The sequence below is a fragment of the Podarcis raffonei genome, chromosome 9, assembly GCF_027172205.1.
Source record: "Podarcis raffonei isolate rPodRaf1 chromosome 9, rPodRaf1.pri, whole genome shotgun sequence".
NCBI lineage: Eukaryota > Metazoa > Chordata > Lepidosauria > Squamata > Lacertidae > Podarcis > Podarcis raffonei.
The window spans coordinates 29,062,842-29,070,137 of record NC_070610.1 but is presented as its reverse complement, the minus strand read 5'-3'; positions in this window follow the sequence as shown (position 1 = coordinate 29,070,137).

Here is a 7,296-nt window from a genome sequence, read left to right as displayed (position 1 = left end):
GTGACGTCAAAGGAAGCTCTGTGTGTTGCTTGCATGTGTCTGGACAAGATGACAAACATGAGCCCTTTTTGTTCTGCAAGAAAATGGCCCTTTTATCCGTTCCAGTTCTCATCACTCCCACACGGCATAAGGAGAGGTGGAGGGTGAAAGTCATTTCCTGACACTTTTCCACCAGGTTGTTGTCATATGTCTTGCAGAGTATCTGTCATTTTGATGGGCTGTGTTAGGATAAGTGATATCAGGCCACTGATGCAGAGCAAACAAGAGGCAGGTGGAACTTAGATAGTGGAAGAGGCCCTGCTGGGATGGAAGTTCGTACAAATTCTTCTTCTGCTGCAATACTGCAATGTACCCCAAAGCACTTTTGTCCACACCATCAGATGAAAAAAAGATAGATTTGCACAGTTCTTTTATTTGCTAAACCTGCAATGCTGCTGGAGAAAACAAGGCTAAGTCTCCATGAGTAACAAGAAAAAGAGTGATGTATTTTTCAATGTAGTGAAAACTGAGGTCCTGGCATTTCCCATGTATTCCGATGCTGTGAAATCCCCCTTCCTAGTGATTTTTTTCTACAAAAAAATTAAAATGTGTAGGGGTACTCTCATTTTGACTCAAGAAAATCACCGTTTTATAGTTCAAATCAGAGAAAATATAGTAAATGGACAAAAGTACAAAGAACATGCATTACACTGGGAAAGGAAATGAAGCCACCATTGGAGGTGGTAACAAGGAAAGTGACCAATCACCATGCTAGATTCCAACTCCTACTTCACATATTAAACGCTCGCTTCCGTCTGAGACTCAGGAAACACTGTGACAGGAAATGAGGCTGCCATCGGGGGTAGCAACGGAACTGACAATTCACCGTGCTAGAGAAGAAACTAATCTAAATTAGTTTCTTCTCCTGTTAGAATCACAAAATATTTAGGGGTATGCATCCCCCCAGAAAAAAGCACCGTCCCTCCCAAAGGATTTACTTCCCTCCCCACCAACCATTCTGATGCTTTTAAATGGGCCTTAAATTCCTTTGTGTTGGAATTTTCTTTTCATTGCAGAAGCTGGTCTGGAGTTTTAAAATGGCTGTTACTCTCTGTTTTATTATTACTGTCAGTCTGGATTGGGATGCTTTTATGCTGCTATCTTATTTGTGTTCCAATGCTGTGATCCTTGGGAGGGTCATTGGCAGCATCAAATCTCTGTCTCCAAGGGCAGAAAGAGAGATCTACCCTTAGAGAGGGATGTTGGACATCCACTCCCTATTTGTGAAAACATCTGCAGCCCTTGCCCTACCAAAGTTGGATTTCTGGTGTCAGCAGAACTCCAAAGGGATTCTGCCATGGCTGGAGTGGGGAAGACATGGATGCAAGGAAAGCAGAGCCTTTCAAACACGGGAGAATAATATGCTAATGGCAAGGGTGTGATGGAGAGACCTTTGGTCATCCTCCTGGAGACCCACTAGCCAATCCTGGCAGGATGGAGTAATCAAGATGGCATAACAACCACCAATCAGGAGGGAGTGGAGCGTGAAAAGGTAGAATCTGACCATTTAATTGACAAATGGGGCCTGGCTAGGGAAGTAGCTCACTTTCTTTCTCACTTTCAGGTACTGCTCTGATTCTTAAATTTCTCTCCTTTCTTTGTAATTCAATCATAGACAGTGTCAGATCGTGGTCCTCTAATTTCTTATATACCGGTGGTATCTTCTCTTGAACGGCAGTTGCAATTTCCTTAGCTTCCTCTGCGATCTTTCGAGTCGAGGCCGATTCCTCTAGTAGTTTTTCAATAGACTGTGTATTGGAGTTCACCTTCTTCCCCAATTCATTGATACTTGTAGTGTTCAAGTCAATTTTTGCTGAGGCCTCAGCTACTTGTTTTTTTGAATCTGCAACCTGTTTTGCTAATTTTTCCAGAGATGCATCAATTTTACCAAGTGCCTGAGCCAATAACTCTTCAGATGACATAGCTTTTGGTTTTGCTTGCGAAGCAGCAGCTCCTACTATGCCTGCTGCTCCGGATGTTGAAGCCCTTCTCTGATGTGTAGTATCAGTCTTGTATTGTCTGCCGGACCTGGTAGTTTTTTCCTGTGCCAGCTCTATCTTCCCTTTCCCATCTGCCATAACACTCTCATATACAGCCCAAGGTCAGTCTCACGCCTGGTAAATTTGTTTTGAAAAGGAATTTTCCAAAGCTTGGTTATTTAGTGGCTTAGTTGTTATTGCAACATGATCTCCTCTAGGGGGACACACTTCCAACTTCACTTTGCAACTTTTAAAGCAAATATGGTCCTTATAAGTCCCCAGTATCCCTCAAGAGCCAAAGTTTCAGTGTCCTTAAAAGTTCCTTTATAGTCAAAAGCAGATCTAGAAACACTATATCCACAGAATATCAATATTCTTTACCCTTAACGTGCTGACAGTTCTTCCCACTGATCGGCTTTCCCTGTCATAGGCAGTCCGTTCCCAGATTTTAGAGGCAGCAGATATATCTTTACTTCCCTCTTTTCTTGCAGGTAAATAATGCTCAGTTTTCTCCCCTCCACTCCTGCAAACAGGAGGGGAATCGCTTTTTTGGTGCTGGATTTTAAGCCTTTAAAACACGTCTTTCAAAGTTACAGCTTTACAGTCTCTTTGCTTTGATCTATTTACAAGCTGGAAAGGCAGACTTCCTGTTTGTGCCTTTCCCGTTTCGGTGCCGAATTTACTAATTTTTTTCTCGAATTAATTGCTTGATCCTACTCACGGGTAGTTGCTTTAGCTTCCAATTGTCCAGAAAGAAATCAGCGCTCTCTGACTATGGCTTGCGGCTTCACTCCGCGAAGAAGGTAGACGACTCTCAGCCCCCGCGCCACACCCCCCCGTTCCGTTCCGGAGCCTTTAGAAAGGCTCCTTCGCAGCAGGGGGGGTGCAAATGGAGCCCGCCGAGTCTCCGAGTTCACAGGCTTCACCGCCTGTGATTTCTTCGGCTCCCCGCTTCACTGCAGCGGCCAGACCCAGTCTCCGCGGAGCCGATTCTCTCCGGAGCTCAGAGGGAATCCGCCATTCGTCGCTGGCGCTGACCGGAAGTCGAAATGAGTTCAACCATATTCAGGTCTCCCCACTGCTGCCTTCAGGATTGGTGTTTTGTGCTGCAATCATAGCTCCTGGCTGGCAGCAGCAGGGCTTGATGGAATGGTGTAGCTGGAACCAAATCTACAGCTCCACCAATCATGCCAGCAAATAAAAAAATCGCTTTCACAATGCCAGCTCCCTGGCTGGTTCAGCAAAGATGCCATTACCCAACAAGCGATGGCAACAGTGCTAGCTCAGGAATGGATGCAGTGCTGACTCAACTACACACTATCCCTGATCCTGAAACATCTTGGGTTTGGGTTTTTTGGGGGGTGGGGGGTGGGAGAAGAGTTACACTGGCTACTGCTGGATGCTGTCAGTGGTAGCTTCCAGTCACATAAGGACACTCTTCAGTAGGTCTCTTCTGCCCAGAAGAATCAGGCAAGGTTGGATGGAACAACCATCCAAGTAGGACTGGAACCACCACAAAGCAGTGCCACCTACCTCCAACTGAGACAACCACTCCAGAAGGATACCAGGGTTGGTGGTATTGAAAGTCACTGAGAGGTTGCGGAGAAATAACATCAACACATTCCCCCTGTCTCTCTCCTGACAGACATCGTCATACAGGGAGAACAAAACAGTTTCTATGTCAAAACTGACCCTAAACTCAGATTGAAGTGGATCTAGAAAATCAGTTTCCTCCAAGAGTGCCTGGATTCTGGAAGGAAGGGGATATTTTCCCCAACCTCCTCTCCAGTGGTTTTCCTAAATCCACACCACTGCCACCATTAAATATCATTTATACACTTTACACCCTTAACTAACCCCAACCCCTGGTAACTGTAAACTAAAATCATGCTAAAAGGTCAGATATAAGCAACAAATTTTTTTACATGAATTTATTTTGTGATTATGTATTGTACAAGCTTATGGGAGTACATGAAATAGGAGTCTCTTGAAATGGGTGTGCACTTTGTTAACTTGTTACTGTCGCTTTAAATACCAAAAGCTTATTTCAGTACACCAAGACAACTTTGAAGAAGCACTTAGATACATTATTAAAACTCTTTTGCTATATTGGCGTAGTAGTTACTGCACCCCAGTTACGCCTGACTTTTTTTTGGAGGCCTCAGTTTTGCCTCTGCTCACCTTCTGAAGCACAGCTCTGGTTTTGCTGTCCTATTATGTCATCTTCCTTTGGGTTTCCTACCAGACACCAGAGCTTGGTATTCCAAACTGCCTCTCAATTTCTCTCTCTCTCTGATTCTTCCCCTCATCTCTTCATCCTAAGCCAAGTGATTCAGCTACTCCGGCAAGTCTTCAAACAACAAAGCAACTCTGGCTTCCTTCCAGATTTTCTTTCTTCTTCCTCTGCTGCCTCCTTCTGGCCACCACAGACTAACCCAAATTGACTAGCACTCAGCTATATATACACTTCTCCTGACCCATCTAGTCCAGCCCCAACCAATCAAATGGTATTACTGAAAATTCTAAACCTGTACCCACCAATCAGAATATGCACATATTCTATCCTTCATTTGCATACTGAGAGTTCTATCTCCAACCCCTCCACATCTGTGTCAGTTAAAGTTCTCCAGTGACAGTTAAACCAACTTTCAGACATCCCCCATCAGATACATTACAGTGCACACTACAATACAAATGGCAGAATACATTGCACAATACTCATGAAAGCACAGGTTGAACAAACAGTATTGCATCACAGTTCTATCATAAACCACACTGTGGATATAAAACTTTAAATAAATGAATAACAGGTAGACTGCCATTTCACCATTGGTGCATTACTCCATTCAGTGTTAAATTTCTGCATATCACCCATTTGTTAAAAGAATACAAGCCTTGCCTGAAACCAAGGCCCAAGTGAACATCTGGTTTTACATTTACTATAAATCTCCCATCAGCTGACAGAAATTTAGCAAAAAATATAATAAAATTGTACCTGTTTGTTCTGAAAGGAAAAGAGAGGCAACTAGAGCCATTAACAAAGGAAGGGGATAAACTAAACTCCTACTTGAATGCTTTGAAATGCTTGCATCAAAGGAAGATGCAAATAAGCAAACAAATGCATAAGCAGTTGGCTCCTTATTTGATTTTTCCTATTAAATGATGAAAATAATTCTAGTGCAGAGGAACATGGGGTGTTTTTAAAAAACAAAAACAAAAAAACCCTTTTCAAAGTAGGGAAGTGGTTTGCTTACTCAGAAACCAATTTTATTTCCTGTTAGTGAGGGTTTTTAACTTGCGAAGCTGTGAATAAAAGCAAAGATGGGCAGGTTTCCCCCATGTAAATTAAGTAGCAGCACCATGGCCACTTATCCAAGTAATGGTTGGAACAACTAAAGGAACTTTAAATGCCTTAATATAACTGTAACACCCATGTGTACTTAGACCTACATGGCTTAATCTTTGAGACATGCTGTTATGTACTGAGTTGAATAGGATCCAAACTGCAGCAGTCTGATTGGTCCTAGAAAAATAGGATCCAAAAGGCAGCAGTCTGATTGGTCCTAGAACAATAGGATTCAGAATGCAGCAGTCTGATTGGTCCTAGAACAATGCAGCAGTATGATTGGTTGGCAGGAACCACCCAATCATGCTCCAGATAGAAGTGAATCCACAACCTGATTGGCTTACAGTAGAATTCCGGAATTAGCCAATCATGTGCAGCCCATTGTGTAAATAATGTATATAAAGCAGATGCTTTGAGGGGACATTCATTCATTCCTCCTCACCACTATGAGCTGAATAAAGAGCATGAAATCACTTTGCGACTCTGAGTATATTTCACTGGCGACGAGGATGGGATCCCGCTGAGCTGACTGCCACACACAGCACCGCAGCACCGCCACCTGCCGCATCGCTGCCTCGCACCATGTATCCAGGCTTCAGCTCCGGGACACAAGGAACTCAGAATGGCAACCGACAGCAGCTTCTCACCGTTCAACCCAGCATCTGGAGACTGGGAAGCGTACGCCTCCCATTTCACCTTCCTCCTAGAAGCCAAAGGGTCACCGAGGAAGAAGACGCCAAGAAGAGGGCAATATTCTTCAGTGTCTGCGGAGAGGAGACGTTTGAAATCGCCCAGGCTCTCCTTGTGCCTGAAGACGTTGCTACTGTTCCACATAAAACAATAATGGAACAGCTGAAGGGGCACTTTTTGCCACAGCCCTCGGTGGCTCGTTGAAATGCCTTCTACGCAAAGCGGCAAACCCCTGTGGAAACCATAACTGGGTTTGTGACCTCTCTCCGCCAAGCCGCCCGGTTCTGCAACTTCTCAGAATTGGAGAACATGCTTCGTGACCACCTCGTCGGTGGCCTGAAGGATGAGAAGCTGCAACGACGCCTCTACGCTAAGAAGAACCTAACGTTCCAGGTTGCTCTGGAGGAGGCCCTGGCAACGGAAGCTGCCAAGAGGTCGACGCAAGAGGCACGGCCGAGCCAGCTGTCCCAACCGAGGGTCCACCACGAAGACCTCACCGACGACTCAGGATCCAACAGGGAGGAGGTGCACCGAGTACAGCAGCTCACTCAAGCAGCCCACATACCACAGCTGCCTCGACGAGAAGGAGGGAACTGCGCAAGCTGTGGAGAAAGTCACGAGAGGAGGACCTGCCGTTTCCGCAACGCAGAGTGCAGGCAGTGCAGAAAATTGGGACACATCGCCCGGGTGTGTCGGGCTCGGCCCACCCGACGCCAGGCATCAGATGACCAATCCAAGAGCCCCAGGTCCTGGGGCCCAACGCACCAAGGCAACTCGACGGAGCTCACGGACTTCCAGGTATACCAGTTGCCCCACCCCAACGTAGAGAAAATTTATGTAGAGGTACATGGTACATGCCGCATGGAGCTTGACACGGGTTCAACTCTATCCATAATCTCGGCAAGGACCTTAAGGAAACTGTGTCCTACTGGGGGTCCCAAGCTCAGGCCGGCCCCATTCACCCTCCGGGACTTCCAGAAACGTAAGGTCCCCACAATGGGGGTGGGGACCTTCAGGGTGCAATACCGAGGGCGGACACGGCAACTGGACTTGCTTGTGGTCAAGGGCCCCTACATTAGCTTACTGGGATTGGCATGGTTTGGACCACTGGGGCTAGCCGTCACCGGGGTGAACCACACGAGCTTACAAGTGGACGTGGACGCCATATGCAAGGAATTTCCGGGGGTTTTCGATGGGAAATTGGGACAGTATACGGGGCCCCCCATTGCTCTATAGCTTGAC